This window comes from Capsicum annuum, chromosome 12 (genome assembly GCF_002878395.1).
Source record: "Capsicum annuum cultivar UCD-10X-F1 chromosome 12, UCD10Xv1.1, whole genome shotgun sequence".
Classification (NCBI taxonomy): Eukaryota; Viridiplantae; Streptophyta; class Magnoliopsida; order Solanales; family Solanaceae; genus Capsicum; species Capsicum annuum.
Window position 1 is genome coordinate 37,308,532 of NC_061122.1, and position 21,522 is coordinate 37,330,053.

Consider the following 21,522-nt stretch of genomic DNA (forward strand, 5'->3'; position numbering starts at 1 on the left):
GAAAGAAGCAGTTGATGTAGGTGAAGAAAAACAAAAAACTAAGGAAGAAAAGGAAGCTGAGAAAGAAGCAACAGCTGTTGCAGATGCTAAAGAAAAAGAAGAACTAGGTGAGAAAGAAGTAACAGCTGCTGCAGATGCTGAAAAAGAAGGAGAACATGGTGAGAAAGAAGCAACAATTATAGATGTTAAAAAAAGGAGATGAAGTTGAAGATGGAAATGAAGAAGCAGCAGACAAAGAAGAAGCAGAACCAAAAAAAGAAAAAGAAAAAGCAGACAAAAAAGATGTGGTCATGGATATCATTGATGAAATCAACAGGAACATTTGTGTTGATGAGGAAAATGGAGAAAAATACATTTGAATTCTAATATTTTTAATGTGTTGAATGGTCAGTTGTTAGGTATGGCAAATATTTTTTTATTTGAAAAATATGAAAGTTGAATGATTTATTGGTAGAATATGACAAACATTCTTTTATTTTATGAAATTTGTTATGATTCTACACTGAATCTGCTTTTACCAAATTGTATTGTTGCATGGAATTTGAATATGCATTGTGTTATCATAATTGGTAGTATGTATAGTTGACATGATAGAATGCATATTTAATCTTTCATATATTGCTTGCATAGTCTCTCATTACCATGCTACTCAATTTTAAGTTGATGTGTTGTTTGATCAACTATGATTCTATGAAAAATAGTATTAACATTATAGAAAAATAGAAGTATTTTTATTTATTCAATATCACTACATCCATGTTACACTTTTCCAAATAACGTATACTAGCATTATAGCACATAAATCACTTTTAGGCCATTCTCTCTTTCTTAGGCCAAAACCAATTATTGTTTTAGTTGATCCCTCTCTATTTGGATGTCATGTAGCAATACTTTCAAGTGATCCCTCTGCTCTTCGACTTCTTTGAACAAAGTCATGAGAAAATCTCTATTTTCTTTGCATTCTCGAAGCCTTTGTCGTAGACTAAATTTTGCTAAACCATGAAAATTTGATGTCTTGGGTCTCGGACTCAACGTTGATGGACTGCTTGGAGGTGATACCTCATCAAGCCATTTAAAAAATAAGCACGTGTCATTATCTTCGTATTAAATTAATAATTACATAACAATTAAATTAAATTTATTAAAAAGACATACACGACTCACCTTCGTAATTGCACAATTATAAAATTTGCGACCTGAATTTGAGTCCGTGCGTGACGTTCTAAGACAACTACATTTCTACAATGACAAATTAGAGTCTTTTTAGAATTTGATGTTTGATATGCTTGAGACATTTTAGAATTTTAAAATAAAAATAAAGTGGATGAAATAAAATAATGAGAGATGGAGGAAGTTATATATAAAGTAAAAGAAGTGTTAACACTGAAGGAGTACAAAAATAGTTGTTTGTCACCATTGAAACAGTAATTGTGTTTTTTGAAATGTTGGTGACACTTAATAAACTGTCATAGATCATGACCTATGTCAGTCATTAACAAGATATTAAAGTCTACAGTAGACATTCGTAATCGATGGACTCTCAATAACATGTTTAAAAAAAATTCAGTAAAAAATGTACTTGTGCTTTAAGGGTCCATCGATTCAATTGGTCCACTGTAGACCTACACTTTAGGTAGATCATCAATTAATCTATGGATCATTCATAGATCTTGTAGATCTATGTACACTGGTAAATACCATTATTTGGGTGTTGTTTAAAAATCAATAAATAAATTAAAAATAAATGTAGTGTTGATTTCTACACTTATGAAAAAGTGTAAACAAGTCACATAATCATAAATTAGGGGTGGTAAATTAAGGAGTGTGTGTATGGGTAGTGGTTGAACAAACAATATCCTATGAGCAATGTTTGTCAAAGCACAAGTATGTTTAGAGGATGACGATTGTTCATACACTATCCATTCCACACATTTTTTTTATTTGGGGGGTGGTGATTGAAGGAGTATGTGGAATGGGTAGTCATCAAATAAAATCAACACTCTCACGGTTTCAGTTTTAATTTCACACTCAGACTCAGCATAAAACCTTACTTCAGTTTTAGAATTAGGACTGTCAGACATAGTCACCCAACTCGTCACAGAATTCAGTTCAGTTCTATAGAATCAGGACTGTCAGAAATAGTCACTCAGTTAATAGTAATACAGTATCACTAAACTTATCTATCAGTCATTCAATTTTCAGAACTCATTATCCAGTCTTAATATGATCTCAGTTACAGTATACGTAGTTACATGCATAGCATTGCAAAATCAGTATTTATAGAAGTTTTAGATATACATGTACTCTCATTCAGTTATATTCATATTATTTATTCAGTTATTTTTCATATATATGAACCCATCCATTAGGCCTTACCTCACCTAGCATACCAATACATTCAAAGTACTGACACATACCTTTCTTTTGTGCTATAATGTCTTATATCATAGTTTCAGACGTATGGTACCCTGACCGTACTTAGCAGCCCAGATTATCAGCAGTAGATTTAGTGGTGAGTCCTCATAGTTCGAGGACATAGTTATCATTTCAGTATTTCAGTATTTAGTAGTTGGAGTTAGTTGGGGACTTGTCCCATCAACTCCATATTCAGATAGTTAGAGGCTTCCAGATTAGACTACTTCAGACAGATATTCTATTTTTAGCATGTATTTATCAATATTTAGTATTTGATTATAGTTATGAACCTTATGGTAGATTCATCCTAAATTCCACATTATTACAGAGTTACTATTTAGTGATTGCAGCAGGTACCAGTCATGGGTTAGCTTATGGTCCTTCGAGATTATGAGCACCGTGTTACGTTCGGGGTGCAGACTTAGGGCGTTACAAACTTGGTATCAGAGCCTAAGGTTCAACAGAGTCCTAGGAAGTCTGAAATTCGCATCTAGTAGAGTCTTGGGCATGAGTGTGTAGCGCACCACACTTATGGACAAGAGGCTATGAGGCATTTTAGAAAAACATTCCCTTCTTTCAGTATTCATATCGTGCAAGTGAGCATGAGCTCAAGTTAGACTCTCTGTCTAATTCAAGTTTCCCTTTTATTTACAGAATATGCCTCCAAAAAGGACTAACAAATGAAAAATGGGAAACCAGTCGCACCTCCGCCCGTCCAGCTAGATCCCCTGAATGAGAATGTTTCCCATGCAGAATTCAGAGCAGCTTTCACCACTCTAGCTCATTCTATGAAATCCTAGAATGAACATCCAGCTACTGTCCAGGCCAACCCAGTGGCTAATAATTCTACAGTTAGAATTCGAACTTCACTCGAATGATGCTCTATTATTTACTGGATCTAAGTCTGATGATGACCCACATGAATACCTTGATTAGGTATAGAAAGTCACAGATATTATGGGGGTGACTATTAGTGAGAGCGTTAAGTTGCCTGCATATCAATTACAGAATGTGGCTCACTAATGCTTCAAGTAGTGGAAGGCAGAAAGGGATGCAGATGCAGGGCCCATAAAATAGGAGGAGTTTGCCACTATTTTTTTGGATAGGTTTTTCCCATTGGAGTTAAGAGAAGTGAAGGTTTTGGAGTTTATTAATCTTAAGCAAGGTAACATGACAGTGAATGAGTATTCTCTCAAATTTAGTCAGTTAGCCAGATATACCCTTCATGTGGTAGCAAATAGCAGATCTAAGATGAGTATGTTTGTGTCGGGTGTATCTAGCAGTATGGTCAAGAAGTATAGGACCGCAATGCTAATTAAGGAGATGGACATATCAAGGATCATGGTCCATTCTCAGTAGATAGAGAAGGCTAAGAATAAAGAGAAGGAGAGGGAGAATAAAGAGCTAAAACAGGTGGCTTCAACTTTGCTTAGCCCAAGTAGTGGGTGGTAATTGTTTTTAGTTCTACCTGAAATTCTTAGTTCTAGCTCCGTCCTCAGCCAATGCTCCAGTGCCAAAATTCAATGACTGCAATAAAGATTGGGCACCAGGCCCTAAACCTCAGGGTAGTGTTAGCAGTGCTCGAATAAATTGCCTTTGCCAGAAGTATGGCAGAAACCACCAGGGTATCTACAGAGCTGGCAGTGATATATGTTTTAGATGTGGAAAGACTAGCCACAGGATCAGAGAGTGTCCTCAGGTGGGTTTGCAGAGTCAGCATAATCATCCCCCATCTCAGTTTGATCACACGAATCAGTAGAGAACCGCTTCTAGTACCACCAGTGGGCAACGCCTAAATAGTCTTTATGACTCTAGTCCCAACAGGATTAGGAAAGTTCTCCTGATGTGGTCACTGGTACATTACAAGTTTATTATTTGCATATTTATGCTTTACTAAACCTGAGAGCTTCTTTGTCTTTTGTAACTCCTTATATAGTTGTTGACTTTGGAGTCAGTCCCAAAATCCTAGAAGAGCCCTTCTCAGTCTCTACCCAGTGGTTAAATTATCATAGCTCGACAGACATACAGAAATTCTCCGATTATGGTATCTCAGAAATTCACTTTAGCAGACTTAGTAGAATTAGAGATGATAGATTTTGATGTCATTCTTGACATGGATTAGCTTTATTCATGCTATGCTTCAGTTGACTGCAGAAATAGAGTTATCCATTTTCTATTTCTGAATGAACCTATCCTTGAGTGGTGGGGTAGTACTTCAGCACTAAAGGGTTAGCTTGTTTCCTACCTTAGGGTAAGAAAAATGATATCTAAGGGATGTATTTATCATCTTGTTCGAGTTAAGTATTCTAGTTCCAATACTCCTAGTCTTGAGTTAGTTCTAGTAGCATGAGAATTTCTAAATATGTTTCCCGAAGATCTTCCTAGAGTCCCTTCTGAGCGGGTAATTAACTTCGAAAAAGACCTTCTTCAAGATACTCAGCCTATCTCTATTCCATCATACAGAATCGCACCAGCAGAACTTAAAGAGTTAAAAGAATAGTTGAAGGATCTCCTAGACAAGGGATTCATCCCCAGCATATCCCCTTGGAGTGCACCAGTTCTATTCATGCATAAGAAAGATGGTTCTCTTAGAATGTGTATAGACTACTGTTAGCTAAATAAAGTCCTAGTCAAGAACAAGTATCCACTTTCCAAAATCGATGAATTGTTTGACCAACTTTAGGGTGCTAGTTACTTTTCTAAGATAGACCTCAGATGAGGTTATCATCAGCTTAGAGTCAGAGAATGTGACATTTCAAAAATAGTTTTCAGAACTTGATATGGTCACTTCAAATTCCTAGTTATTTTATTTGTCCTTACTAATGCTCCAACAACCTTCATAGACTTGATGAACCGCATGTTCAAGCAGTACTTGAACATATTTGTCATAGTCTTCATTGATGACATTCTTGTCTACTCCAATAGTGAACATGATCATGTAAACCATCTCAGAATAGTATTACAAACTCTCAGAGTCCATCAATTGTTCTCCAAATTCAGTAAGTGCAAAGTTTGGATAAGGTCAGTAGCTTTTCTTGGTCACATAGTTTTTGGTGATGGCATTAGAGTTGATCCTCAAAAGATCAAAGTAGTAAGAAACTGGCCTAGGCCCATTTCTTCATCAGACATTAGGAGTTTCTTGGGTTTGGCTGGCTATTACCAATAGTTTGTTGAAGGATTTTCGTCCATTGCATTCCTCATGTACAGATTGACTCAGAAGAAAGTCAAGTTCTAGTGGCTAGATTCTTGTGAGAAGAGTTTTCAGGAGTTGAAGACTCAACTCACTACAGCCCCAGTTTTGACTTTACCAGATGGTTCGTATGAATTTTTTGTATATTTTGATGCTTCTATAGTTGGTTTGGGGTTTGTTTTGATGCAGAGAGGTAAGGTCATAGCCTACACCTCTAAACAGCTTAATTCCCATGAAAAGAACTACCTCACTCATGATCTTGAGTTAGCAGCTGTAGTGTTTTCCTTTAAGATTTGAAGGCACTATTTGTATGGGGTTCATGTTAATGTGTTCAGAGACCATAAAAGCCTGAAGTATGTATTTTCTCAGAAAGATTTAAACCTGCGTCAGAGGAGGTGGTTAGAGTTGTTGAAAGACTATGACATGAGTGTTCTATATCATCTGAGCAAAGCCAATATAGTGGCTGATGCTTTCAGTAGGATGTCTACGGGCAGTGTTGCTTACATGGGGGATGGTAATAAAAAGTTAGTTCACGAAGTTCATCAGCTTGCCTGACTAGGTATCACCTTACTCAATTAGCAGAGGGTAGCGTATGAGTGCAGAATAGTTCAGAATCATCTCTGGTCTTCGAAGTAAAAGAAAAATAGGATAGGGACCCCAGTCTATTAAGTTGAAAGAGTCAGCAAGGGATCAAAAGTTAGAGGTTTTATCCCAAGGGGGAGATGGTGTGTTGAGTTGTCAGGGTAGACTTTGTATGCCATGTATGGATAGCATGAGGTAGAGGATTCTTTCAGAGGAGCATAGAGAGCATTACTTGATTCACCCAAGAGCCACTAAGATGTACCGTAATTTATGGGAGGTCTATTGGTGGAGTGAGATGAAGAGAGACATTACATACTTTGTAGCTAAGTTCTCGACATGTCCGTCAGAAGCCTAGTGGATCTATGTAGAAGTTCAGTATTCCCACTTAGAAGTGGGAGGAGGTGAACAAGGATTTTGTGATGGGTTTACCCCGTACTCACCGCCAGCATGATTTGATTTGGGTCATTGTGGATAGGATGACTAAATCATCTCATTTCTTATCAGTTTATACCTCTTATTCAACCGAGGATTATGCCAAGATCTATGTTAGAGAGTTGGTCAGATTGCACTGAGTTTCATTGTCCATCAATTCAGATAGAGATATGGAGTTCACCTCTCACTTTTGGAAAGCCTTCTAAAAGGGTATTGGTACCTAAGTTCACCACAGTATAACCTTTCACCCTCATACAGATGGTCAAGAAGAAAGGACCATTCATACTTTAAAAGATATGCTAAAAGCGCGTGCCATTGACTTTAAGGGTAGTTGGGATGACCACTTTCCCTTGATTGAATTTGCATATAATAACAGTTAGCATTCCAGCATTCAGATGGCTCCGTTTGAGGCATTTTATAGGAAGAGATGTAGATCTCCTATTGGTTGGCTTAAAGTAGGTAAATCCGCAGTGGTAGGGCCTGACTTGGTATTTGATACCTTAGAAAAAGTTTGGTTGATCAAGGAAAGGCTTACGATAGGTCAGACCTGACAAAAATCATATGTAGATGTGCGAAGAAAGGATCTTGAGTTTGAGATTAGTTATTATGTGTATTTGAAAATCTCTCTTATAAAGAGAGTGAAGAGGTTTGGCAAGAAGGGGAAACTCAGTTCCCGATATGTCGGTCCTTATTGAATTATTAGCTGTTTCAAAAAGGTAGCTTACGAGATTGAGTTTCCTTCAGACTTAGCTTTAGTACATCCAGTGTTTCATGTCTCCTTTCTAAAGAAGTGCATAGGTGACCTAGCAGTTGTAGTCCCAATTGAGGGCATTGATTTCCAAAACGGCCTCTCTAATGAGGAAATTCCATTTGAAATTCTTGATTATCATGTTTGTAGACTGAGGAACAATCAGGTTCCTCTAGTCAAAGTTTTTTGGTGGAATCGGTCCGTCGAGGAAGCTACTTACGAAGCAGAAACAAATATGCGGACCAAGTAACCTCACCCCTTCTATGCAAACTTAGACTCAGTACAAGGTAACAGTTTTCCTTGAATTTACTCAATTCCATGCTCAGTTTACTTTTACAAACTCTATATCAGTTCAGTTGCATAACATTCTCATATCATGCATACCTTCATGAAAAATCTCAGTCATGTGTCATGCCTTCAGAATTCAGTCATGCTTCAGTTATGCATGTTCAATATGATAACTCAGCATATAAGTAGTTTTGGTCATAAAATCATGCTTCAGTTATGCATGTTCAGTATGTAAACTCAGTCTATCAGTATTCTCAGCTTAGTCAGTTGCATTTGAGGATGAATGTTCCCTATGGAAAGATATTGTAAGACCCTGCAAAATTCTAAGCTTAACTCAGTCCTTTAGAGCATAAAAAGAGGTCCAGACTTATAAATTTCAGCTAAGTGTTTATATTTACGACCTTTATGACCTTAAAATGTCAATCCTTGGATTGAATCTTGATCAGGTGTGTCAGTAGGGGTTCTCGAATGAGTTTAGGATTTCTTGAACCTTTTTGAAAAATGTTGGGAGTCTAAAATAATGGATCAATGTGATCTTGATGCGTCGCATCGCATATCGCATCGATAAATATTTTCCCCAGCTCCTAGTACAAATTTCAGTGAGCCAATGTGATCTCAACGCATCGCGTCGGCCATCGCATCGAACTCATTGATGTGGGAAGTTGGTCTACGCATCACTGGGCATGTTTTTAGTCATTAAAACTCTACGTCCAGAGAGGTATGTGGGTCATTTCCCCTCTTAATCAGACTCTAAAACACGAAATTCAGCCCTCAATAAGCAAAATGCACTTACTTTCACTCAAATCCTCTAAAGAACAAACCCTAAGACATCAAATTCAAGATCCAAATCTCAAGAAATTCAACACAACTTTCATAGAATTAACAATAAAGGTATGTTAGGTGTTCATCCAAGGGTTTCCTTCTACCCTTGAAGTTCAAGAACCTCTTTTAAATTACAAGATGATTGTTTTTCATGAATTTCATGTTGAATTAAATTATATTCATGATTATGATGTTAGTTGGGTTTATAATCTATAATTAATTACATGTTTTATGAGAAATAAATATCATGTGTTTGTTGTTATATGGTTTCATGTTAAAAACCCTTGAATTTGTAAGTTGGGATTGTGGTCATGATGCTTGTATGTTGTATTATAGTTGTGTGCATAAATATGCCCCCAAGTGTTTGATAAAATATTCATGTGAGTTGAGTAGTGCAATTATACCATGTTAGCATGTGTATAAGTTCATGCCATGCAAGTGTTTGCTAAAATGTCTCAATGAATGAATTGTGACAAATTGACTAGTTATCATGTTTTCAAGATTGTGCTATGTTTTTACTATCTATGCTATCGAGTCCTGAGGGTATCTAATACCTGACAATCTAGCTGTTTACCTAGATCTATAGTAGTTTCAAAATAGTCTCAGTGATGTCACATATAGTAGTACTCAGTCAGTTACAGAACTTAGTATGTACAACCAGTTAACAAAACTCAGTGTATTCAGTCAGTAAACAAAACTCAGTGAACTTAGTCCAGTTCAGTTAGACAGCCCGATCAGTAACAGTTCAGTCAAGCCTATTACAGTCTAGAAATTAGTTCAGTGTCTATTTAGTTAGGTGTAGTAATCAGCACCAAGCGAATCGAGGGACGGAGGCATTCCTGTCAGTAAAAGGGTTTGAACCTTAGTACCAATCCTTATGTTATAGAACTACGTAGCCAATGTAGGTTGAGATATCTTCCTGCTATTCTATGGTTGATATATCTCGTATGAGTTTTCCTGCCAGTAAGGGTTGACGAAATATCTTCCTGCTAGACAGGTTTAAATCATAGCCATTATTAGTATCCCCTGGCAAGGTGCTAACACCCTTCTAACTGGGGTCACAGGTTGGGGGCCAACTCAATTCATAATCGAGGTATGTCGGTAAATGAACACTCCCACAGTTTCAGTTTCAGTTCAAGTTTTAGTCTCAGACCCAGCATAAAACCTTAGTTCAATTTTAGAATCAGGATTGTTAGACACAGTCACCCAGCTTAGCACAGAACTCAGTTCAGTTCTATAGAATCAGGACTTTCAGAAATAGACTGCTAGAAATAGTCACTCATTTAATAATAATACATAATCATTTAGTTTTTAGAACTCATTATCCAGTCTTAACACGATCTCAGTTACAGTATATGTAGTTACATGTATAACATTGCAAAATCAGTATTTATAGCATTTCAAATATACATGTACTCTTATTCAGTTATATTCATATTATTCAGTCAGTTATTGTTCATACATATGAACTCATGCATTTATCCTTACCTCACCTAGCATACCAGTACATTTAAAGTACTGACACATACCTTTTTTTTATGCTATGATGTCTTATATCATAGGTCCAGACGCACGGGACCTGATCGTACTTATTAGCCCATATTATCAGCAACAGATTTAGTGGTGAGTCCTCATAATTCGGGGATAGAGTTATCATTTCAGTATTTTAGTATTCATTATATTTAGTAGTCGGAGTTAATTGGGGACTTGTCCCATCAACTCCATATTTAGACAGTTAGAGGCTTCCAAACTAGACTACTTCAGACAGATGTTCAGTTTTTAGCATTTATTTATTAGAATTCAGTATTTGATTACAGTTATGAACCTTATAACATATTCAACCTAAATTTTGCGTTATTACAGAGTTACTATTCAGTGATTATAGCAGGTACTAGTCATGGATTAAATTGTGGTCCTTTAGGATTATGAGCACCATGTGACATCCGGAGTGCAGACTCAGGGCGTTACAGAAATGAACTTGGAGTCTCCTGAGCTACTATGATATACTTTTTAAAGAGTTTTTGAGTAATGTGAGTGATTTAAAGCCTTTTAACAATGGTGAAAAGTGTGTTTGAGAAAATAGAAAACCAATGAGGTAACAATGAATGCAATAGACAAGCTTATGATGTTTGTGGACTGATTTAGAGCTGATCGCCAGAAAATAACGCCAGAAAAGTGGCCTGAATTGGATCTTTTTAGAGGGAAAGACCCGTCTATTTTAAGCTCTTGGAATATTTTTAAATTATTTTTGAAAACCTAGATATTTTTGTACTATATAATTGTGGATGATGGAGTGGTTGAAGTGTATTATTAGAAACTTATGGGAGAATTTATTAAGTTGGAAAGATTGGATGATAGAGTGGGTTGAAGTGTCTTATTAGAAACATGTGGTGAATTTGTAGAGTTGGAAAGATTGGATGATATGACGGCTTTAAGTAGGTATATGGAAATTTTTTCAAGACTTTTGTCTAAATGACAAAATAAGTCATGAAAACAACCTTTTTGGCATGAAATCCCAGGATTCACAGTAGTAGCAATAGCACCTAAACCAATAACACTAAAGAAGCATAAAGGGAATTGTATCGAATTCGGGGAGAATATCAAGACTACATCATCTTTTTTTATACCCGTTTGGTTAACAAGTCCATAAGATATTCTTGATACAAAAGATCTGAACTAAGAAAAAGTCAAAATTTCACCATTATCAGCATCAATAAGTGTTGGTTTATCAGGGAAATATTAAATATTCCTGAGTAAAAAAGATATCATTGATAAATTTTGATGTTTTGGGTAATAAAAAGGTAGTCTAAGAGATCTGCATATGCCATCATTGCCATAACCAGATTTCTCCATTACAATCAAGAATCAATATATATTTTTGGCTATTCTTGATTTTTCTTTTTAAGAAAAAAGAAAAAATAATTTTGGATTTTTTAGTGAGAAATTTGACGTTAGTATTTTGGGATTGAATGGGAGAAAGATTGAGAAAGATGACCATGATATGGAGATTAGTTTTAGGAGGCAACCAAATTAAGCAAAGGTAAGGAACTCCTTAATTATATTTTCTTGAATTTAATTAAGCATATTATACTCCTTATAAGTGGAATCTGCATAGATTAGAACATACTATCTTACTGTTATTTTGTGTGAGGTAGAAATGTTATTTTCCATACACTCTCGACTTAATAACAATGTTATAATTAAACACCAGTTTTTTTAAAAAAAATACAACTATGTGATAGTAAGACAACTAAAGCAAAACATACGTCAATGGTGATAGGACAAAGGTCAAAAATACCCTTTAACTATGTGAAATAGGGCAAAAATATCATCATCTATTTATTGGGCCTAAAATGTCATTCTCATCTTATTTAACGGATCAATCTGACAACAGACGTATCTTTTTTAATTGGTCAATTGATAATTAATTTTACCATTAAAACCATAACATGTCCCAACCTAATAACCAGATCCACTACCCCCCCAACCTTATAACCCTGATCCACTATACCTAGTCTATAAGTTTTGCAGTCTATTCTTGAAAACGTGCCAATAAAGCATCAAAATTGGCCTTAACAACCTTCTCCACGCTCAATCCCAAGGCAGCCTCAAGTCTTCTTCCTTCTTTAGTAACTGGGACAACAACCTATTATTTTCGGGTACACAAAAATCTGTATTTTGGCAAAACAACTTCAACACAAGTTCAAGAATAAATCAAGAACACTTATGAAGTTTCCAACACCTTCAACACAATATCAAAAATGATCTTTCAAAGAAGTGTGTTTTCAGTATTTTAAAGAAAATTAGATGAAGCAGAAAATCTAAGTCCTCTGAATTCACGAAGTGTCCTTAAGGAAATAATTCCCCCAAGTACCCGAGGTTACAGAATTTTTCTCCCAAGATAAAATGGTTTAACAACCCAACTGTAGTGGTACCTCAATTGATCGGATTCTCTTCAAACTCACTTAACAGTTTGATGATCACACGGAATATTTTAGAAGACAAGAAATATTTTCAAGTGTAGAAAAATTCATACTAAACCTGTGAAAAAATGCAGGTTTATATAGCCATTAAGTGCCCCTTTCGAAAGGTGAAAATGGCTCACCGGAAAGGTGTATCCTTTCTGAATAGTCATGTCTGTCCATTCAAAAGAGTGTGTCTTTTCCGAACAGTTACAACCATCTAAACAATAATACCTTTTCCCGAAATAGTGTGTCTTTTACTAGAAGAATTGTGTCCCTTTCAAGCAAATTTTCATTTTTCATTCATACCAATTGAATCCAAAAATCTCCCATATGAATGGGGAATGACTGATCTTTGTAGAACTTTACGGACAAGTATATGATCATCAAGCAAAGACTGATTGCATCTAGATAAGTGGGTTTTCCTTTGAACTTTTCATAGTGAACCTGTATCGGATACACTCGGTCAATCGGTAGATTTGATATTTTTGAACCGTCGAGCTTTAATGTACCCCTAGACAATACATATCACACAACCATCCTTTTACCATTTATGGTTCTCATGATTTTGTTCGTTTCAGTCATGAACATGTCCCAGTCTCATGAGATCTTAGAGAATAGGCCTTTACTAACATTCTCCTTGAAGCGGCTTCCACTTCGCCCTCACATAGGTGATTTCTAACTGTTCAATCCTATAGATTAAACTATTTGATCAAATCTGCCAAATTTAGATAATCATTAAAAGACCTCACACCATAAGTCTTATCCTTGTTTACTAAACATTGTCTACATCATGAGAATGGGTTGGATATATTAACAATGTTGAATCTACCAGACACAACTTTGTTTGATCTCCTTGAACCTAGCTCTTGGGATCTCCAGTCTTCTAGGTAGAGTTACCACCATGCTGACTTGTCCTAGGTTGTAAACCCATTCCCTTAGATGTCCTCTCAACTCCTCTAGATAGGCCTTTTGTTAGTGGATCCGACATATTATCCTTTGACTTCACATAGTCAATAGTGATAATTTCACTAGACAGAAGTTCTCTAACGGTATTATATCTTTGTCTTATGTGATGAGATTTACCGTTATACATCATGCTCCTTGCCCTACCTATTGTTACTTGACTATCACGGTGTATGCATACTGGTGCCAATGGTTTGGGCCAATAAGTAATAGCTTCCAAGAAATTTTAGAGTCATTCTGCTTCTTCACTGACTTTATCTAATGTGATAAATTTTGATTCCATCGTAGGGCAAGCAATACATGTCTGTTTGGATACTTTCCAAGAGGATGCTCCTCCACCCATAGTAAATACATATCCACTCATGAATTTTACTTCATTTGATCTGGTGATCCAATTTACATCACTATATCCTTCAAGTACCGTGGGATATTTATTATAATGCAAAGCATAGTCTTGAGTGTATTTAAGATACCCCAAAACTCTTTTAATTTCCATCCAATGTGTTTTATTGGGATCACTCATGTACTGACTCAACTTAATAATAGAACATGCTATGTCTAGTCGTGTGTAATTTATTATATACATTAAATATCCCAACACTCTTTCATATTCCAACTGTAAATCACTTTCACCCATATTCTTTTGAAGTGCGAAGCTCACGTCAAATAGAGTCTTGGCAATACCAAATTCCAAATACTTGAATTTGTCAAGTACCTTTTTGATGTAATAAGACTGTGACAATGCCAAGCCATGTGGAGTTTTATGAATTCTTATTCCTAAGATCACATTCGCAACTCCAAGGTCTTTCGTATCAAACTTACTCTCGAGCATTCATTTCGTGGCATTTATGTCAGAAACATCTCTACTGATGATCAACATACTATCCACATACAAACAAATAATGCCTTGGTGATTTGGAGTGTCTTTAATGTAAACACATTTATCACATTCATTTATCTTGAACTCGTTTGCCAATATGGTTTGGTCAAACTTTACATGCCATTATTTAGGTGCTTGTTTTAGTTCATACATCGACATATCAAATTTACACACCTTATTTTTCTTTCTTGGAACTCCAAAACCATCGAGTTGTTCCATATAGATTTCTTCCTCCAATTCTCTATTTAGGAATGTTGTTTTCACATTCATTTGATGAATTTCAAGACCATATACCGCTGCCAAGGTAATTAACATTCGAATTGACGTTATCCTTGTTACTAGTGAGTATGTATCAAAGTAATCAAGGTCTTCTTTCTGTTTGAAGCTTTTTACTACAAGTCTTGCCTTGTATTTGTCAATAGTACAATCTGTTTTTATTTTTCTTTAAAGATCTATTTTGAACCTAAAGGTTTATTTCCTGGAGAAAGATCAACCAATTACCACGTATGGTTGCTTAAGATTGAATCAATCTCACTATTCACTGCCTCTTTCCAAAAGAATGAATCTTAATACAACATCATTTCTGTAAATGTTTGATGCTCCTTTTCTAAGAGAAATGCTAAAAAATCCAATCAAAATGAAGTTAACATTCTTTGACGTGTACTACGTCTTGGATTCTCATCATTATGTACATCCTCAGTTGGTTCATCTCTAGGTCATTTAGACCCCCACTAGACTGTTCATGTCTAGTTTTTTATGGATAAACGTGTTCACAAAATTCAGCATTATCTGATTTAATTATTGTATTTTCATTGATATCCGAATATTTGAATTTATAAACCAAAAATCGACATACTTTGATACTTTTAGCATATCCTATGAACACGCAGTCCACTGTCTTAGGTCTTATCTTTACCCTTTTAGGTATAGGAACTTAGACCTTTGCTAGACACCTCCATATTTTGAAATATTTCAAGCTGGATTTCCTTCCTTTCTATTTTTCATATGTAATTGATTATGTCTTATTATGGGGTACTCTATTGAGTATTCGATTAGCTGTAAGGATAGCTTCCCCCACAAGTTTTGCGATAAACCTAAACTTATAAGTAAGGAATTCATCATTTCCTTCAAGGTTCAGTTTTTTCTATCCACAATTCCATTAGATTAAGGTAAATACAGGGTCGTACTTTGATGGACAATTCCATTCTCTACATATATTTCCGCAAAGGGAGATTCATATTCTCCATCCCTATCACTTCTTATCGTTTTGATCTTTTTCTCTAACTGATTTTCAACTTCTATTTTATATTGTCTGAAGGTATCTATTGCTTCATCCTTACTGTTTAGAAAATAGACATAACAATAACTAGTGCAATCATCAATAAAATTTATAAAATTTATACTGATGCTTAGCATACTTTGATTCCACATACATTAGACATTTTGATTTATTGCACTCAAAGTTTGGCAAAACTTCTAAGTTAATCAGTTTTCGCAAAGTTTTGTAATTGACATGTCCTAATCATTCATGCCACAAATCATTAGACTCAAGAAAGTAAGAAGAAACTGAACTTTTATTGATTTCAATATTCATTACATTCATTTTGAATCGGCCCTCAGTGAGGTAGCCTTTTCCTACGTACACTTCTCCTTTACTAAGTATAATTTTTCGGAAATAAACACACATTTGAATTTTTTTTTGTCAAGAGGTGATACAGAAATCAAGTTCTTCCATAACTCCGGTACATACAGGACATTGTTCAAAGTCAATACTTTGTCTGATGTTATTTTCAGGCAGACTTTTCCTATTCCTTCAACTTTTGTAGTTGCAGAGTTGGCCATATATATCTTCTCTTTGCCTTGAGCCGGAGAAAAAGCAACAAACAACTCCTTATTTGCACGAACGTAGTGGGTGGCACCGGAATCCATCCACCATTCTTAAGGATTTCCCACCAAGTTACATTCAGACAATATTGTACATAAATCATCCGTTTCTTTCTTGGACTCAACCATATGTGCTTGGTCCTTCTTTTTACCTTTCTTTGGGGCATGACAATCCGTTGATTTGTGGTCAATCTTGCCACAGTTAAAGCATTTTTCCTTGAATTTCTTCTTAGGTTGATTGCTTTCCTATCCAACTTTCTTTCGCTTTTTTGGAGTTGTTGTGGTCGTCTTCTATAGTATTTTCTCCACTTATTGCAGAGTTTCCTTTCGACATTCTTTTTGCAGCTTTGTTGTCTTCTTCAATGTGCATTCTTACTATAAGATCTTCGACTGAGATCTCCTTTCGTTTATATTTCAAGTAGTTCTTGAAGTCCTTCCACATAGGTGGTAACTTCTCTATTATCACCGGGACTTGAAACACCTCGTTCACGATCAAACCTACAATAAAGTTTATCTGAACATCAAGAACATTTTTAATATGTTCAACTAAGGTATTCATCAAACTCATACCTTCCGCGAGGAGATAGTGAAAAATCACTTGCAGTTCCTAGACTTGAGATACAGCAGACTTGCTGTCAATTCTTTTAAACTCAAGGAATCTTACAACGAAGAACTTCTTGGTTCCAGCATCCTCAGTCTTGTATTTTCTTTCTAGCGCACCCCACAATTTTTTTTGCCGTCTTCATTCCACTATACACATTGTATAGTTCATCTTGGAGGCCATTTAGAATGTAATTCCTACATAGGAAATTGGAGTGTTTCCACGCCTCCATAACGATAAATTTTTCCTGGTCTGAAGTTTTCTCGGTCACCTCTGGATCTTCTTAAGATGTAAATCTTTGAAGACATAAAGTTGTAAGGTAGAAGAGCTTCTTTTGCTACCACCTTTTAAAATCAACACCCGTAAAAATTTTGGATTTCTCCGTTGGTGCCATTGCCTGCAGAGTACTCATACGACTCGTTGTGGTAACACTAGTTATTGCCAAAGTCGTTGCAGTATCATACACATGACTACTGACTATCAATAGTCATTTTCCTGTCACAACAAGACAGTAAATTTTAGTATATCAAAATACTTCTTATAAAGTTGCATTCTAGTTTAACGATGAAGTTTTTATAACTTCCAATCTTCAACCCAGTGATCTTTAACTTGTGATGAAGATTTTAATTCTTCAAACCTCTAGTTAATTTTAAACGAAGTAGAAATCTTAAAGCTTTAATCTTCAGAAATCAAGCAATACAGATTATGAAAAAAAACTTTAATGAAAAGAAAATTTCACCAAACAAGGAAATTTGTTTTTTTTTCAAAATTATTTCCTTAAGATTATTGGTTTCGGGTACACAAAAATCCATATTTTGGTAAAACAACTTCAAGTTCAAAAATAAATCAAGAATACCTATGAAGTTTCCAACGCCTTCAACACAAGATCAAAAACGACCTTTCAAAGAAGTGTGTTTTCAGTATTTTAAAGAAAATGAGATGAAGCAGAAAAGGCCAAGTCCTCTGAATTCACAGAATGTCCTTAAGAAAATAATTTCCCTCAAGTACCTGAAGTTACGAAATTTTCCTCTCAGAATAAAATGGCTTAACAACCCGACTGTAGTGGTTCCTCACAAGATCGGATTCTCTTCGAACTCACTCAACAGTTAGATGATCATACGAAATATTTTAGAAGACAAGAAATGTTTTCAAGTAGCGAAAAATTCGTACTAAGCCTGTGGAAAAATGAAGGTTTATATAGCTATTAAGTGCCCCTTCCGAAAGATGGCAATGGTTCACCGGAAAAGTATATCCTTTCTGACCAGTCATGTTTGTCTATTCGAAAGAGTGTGTCTTTTTCGAACAGCCATAACCATCCAAACAGTCATACCTTTTCCCGAAATAGTGTCTTTTACTCGAAGAGTTGTGTCCCTTTCAAGCAACTTTCCATTTTCCATTCACACCAATTGAACCCAACACAACCATCATACCCATCTGCTTTTGCATTTCTTTTTGCATATTAAGAACCTAAGAAGACGCGATATTGAAAGGAAAATGCAAACATGTATGAATAGCATAACAAAATGATATGTAACTAAGACGATAAAACTGCAGGAATCGCAATTTTCAGCATGCTTTAGTATTTCATCAATACAAGACAAAAAGCGGTTGAACAAACAGTTCTCCCTTATAATAAATATATGTATAAGAATTAACTTCCCCCACTTGGGAAGTTTGAAGGTTCCAAGAAGATAATTCTCTAAAGATAGTTTCGCGAACGATTAGACGTGAAAGAAACCTAAATAATGGAACTTGACTGAAAATAGTGCAATAAATTTCATCGGGAGGGATTTTTCTTTGACGGAAAAATCCTCGAGGATCAATGACGCACAAGGTAGTCCCATAAGTAGGATTTGGGAAGGGTAAGATTTACACTTACCTTATTCCTACCTTTATGAGGGTGGACAGACTATTTTCGAAAGATGCTCGCCTTATAAAAAAAAGTTTTTGAAGCAGGAAAAATAACAAAATATAGACCCTCAATCCAAAAAAGAAGTTTTTGAAGCAGAAAAAATAACAAAATACAGAGCAAATGTAAAAACAGAAAGTACCCCACGTTGGAGAATAAGTAACTAAGCAAAATTTTGAAAGGGAAAAGAATTCACAGACAAAGCTCATGGCTATGGAATTAATAGAGAGATTTTAAGCACCAAAGAATTCAAGTTGTCGCTTCACCAGTTTCAGGAGAACCCTAGATTAATTTTTCAGAAAATCCTAGATGCATTGAGTTTTTTTATTTTTTTGGAGCTTTTATGAAATCAGGGTTGCTGACGATACAGCCACCTAATAGTTTGCCTCCTGAATCGGGTCTTTTTATATTGGCCATTGGGTCGGACAGGGTGATAAATTAGGCTGATGTGGTAAGGGATTTAAAAAAGGAAATTTTACACATGGACAGTAATGTGGAGTACTCGGGTGTCCTTTTCTATAAGTTGGCATGCTTGGTGGAAGGAGGAGTCATTTTGAGCCAAATATTTAATCGAGGGATATTTTTTAGCCCAAAAACTATCAAAGAATACTTTTGATCCATTTCAGATAGTTCGGGAATATTTTTGACCCTTTTTCTTTATAATTATTTTTTTAATTTTCTACCCAATGCCATATTAAAGCTCGACTAAATTTAAATTTGCGTTAAGAAGTTCTACGTTGGGCAATAAAGTGCTACCTAACAAATGTGACTCAGTATCTAAGAAAACTCAAATTCAAGACCTCTGATTAAAGATGATTGAGTATTTACCATTCCACCATAACCCTTATTGGTAATCTTGTTATTTCTATTTTATTCATATTCTCTAATACAAAAGCATTTGAAACTTTTGATAAAAAAAATTCACCATCTTAAATAATAATTTCATAATTGAAGTTTTTATTTGCACTACAATTCAAAATTTGAAAAAAAAATTATCTTTTGAGTGGTTGGAAAAATGTTTAATAAAAAAATTTCGTCGTCTTAAATAATAAAATCATAATTAAAGTTTTTACTTGAAATACAATTTAAAATTTGGAAAAAATAGTTTATCTTTTGAATGGTTGAAATTTGCTGAAAGTATCTGACCGAGGTTAATTAAATATATTCTACTTGATTAAAAGTGTGGAAAAGAACATGAATTGACATATTTGTTGGATGTCTTATTTGAATTAATCGAGGACATTTTTGTTATTTCAATTGATTTTCCTTGTCCATGTGGAGGTACAATCATATACGTGACTTTCATGCCTTAACTTCTTCATTGCCTCATCAAATCTCTTTCCACACACATTTAATTTAAGTATAATCTCTTTCCATTTAATCTAATACTGGATAAACAAAGAAGCAGTCTTCTTTCTTCTTCACTAACCAATCTCTGATGCATGCTCAAGGCAAATTTTTCATTTTCTCCCTTAACTTCTTCACTTTTATTCTGTCAATTTTGAAATTTGATTTTCATTCTCCATTTTTTGACTTTCGTTTTCAAATTTGGATGGATAGATTGTTTAATTTTACTGATGCAAATCAAAGAATGGTTGAAATTAGGGCAAAAAATTAAAAGAACAATTCAATCAATATAAGTTATGTGCATCTATTCTAGGTAAAGTTTAAATCAATTAAAATCTGCTTAAATGGTATATTTGTTAACTATGAAATTATTCGTGTTACGTTCTATATGTGTTATAGATATATATTCTATCTATCCTTTTTATAAATAGAATTCGTATACAGAACATAGAGTTTCTTGGAATTTTTTTATTGTTTACTGAAAAGGATATGTTTTAATTATTATTATTTCACTTAGATGTTGTTTATATTATTAGTATTCATCCTCGCGCAATGCGCGGATTATCTTTTAAAACAAAAAAGAGCGAAGAGAGATAATAGAAACATATTTTGTTTTAACTATTTGTGACATATTTGAGATATTATTTTCAAATTTTGGATTCTTATGAGTAACATCTTGTATTGTTTCTATGTTGGTGTTGTTTTATTACTGTCCATTTATTCAAATAAGATCTTTTTTTATTTTCAGGAGCATGATAGAATATTACGATATAAAATGATACTGAAACTAAATAGAAAATACTATGCATAAAAATAGTAAAGACACAAGAATCTTCTTATAATTGATTTTTTCTTACCATTTAAAAAGTTTATTTATATATCACTAATTCTAAGATGTTTCATCTTGTTTACGCAAAAATAAAAGATTTTAGTTACAGTAATAGCTGTTTTCTTAATTAGTGTATACATATATGAAAAACTATCATATATAAATAAACTTACAAAATGATGAGTATATTAAAAGAATTATCTATTGCCTTTTCATTTTGATAATATATTAGAAGAATTATTCATTTCTTTTTCATTTTTACTATTTTAAGTAACAAATTGAATGTGATAAATATAAAAATTTTATTTTTTTGTTTGCAATTTTTTAAAAGTAAAATACACACTCTTTAAGATTATTGTGTGCTCAATCTTAAATTCTACCTGACTCGACATTACTTATTTATTTCTTATTTTGCTATATTAAAATATACACAATTAATTATTATTATATGTTTCTAATGATTTTTTATTAAATTCCACTTGATCTATAGCCAATTTGACCAAGTTTCTATTTTTTCTAAAAGTTTTTTTTTTTTTAAGAAAATGAGGTGTTTTGACCAAATTTTTAAAAGAAAATTAGTGTTTTCGCAGAGGAGGAAAAACAACTTTTCATAAACTAAAAAAATGACTTATTCCTAAAAACACTTATTTAAGAATTTTTCTTTTAA

At 34.4% G+C, this 21,522-nt stretch overlaps 1 pseudogene; it reads right to left on the reverse strand.

The window, feature by feature from the left end:
* The window catches only part of LOC107850109, a 43,707-nt pseudogene extending 32,377 nt beyond the window's left edge, over positions 1-11,330 (reverse strand).
* Between the last annotated feature and the right edge of the window lie 10,192 nt (positions 11,331-21,522).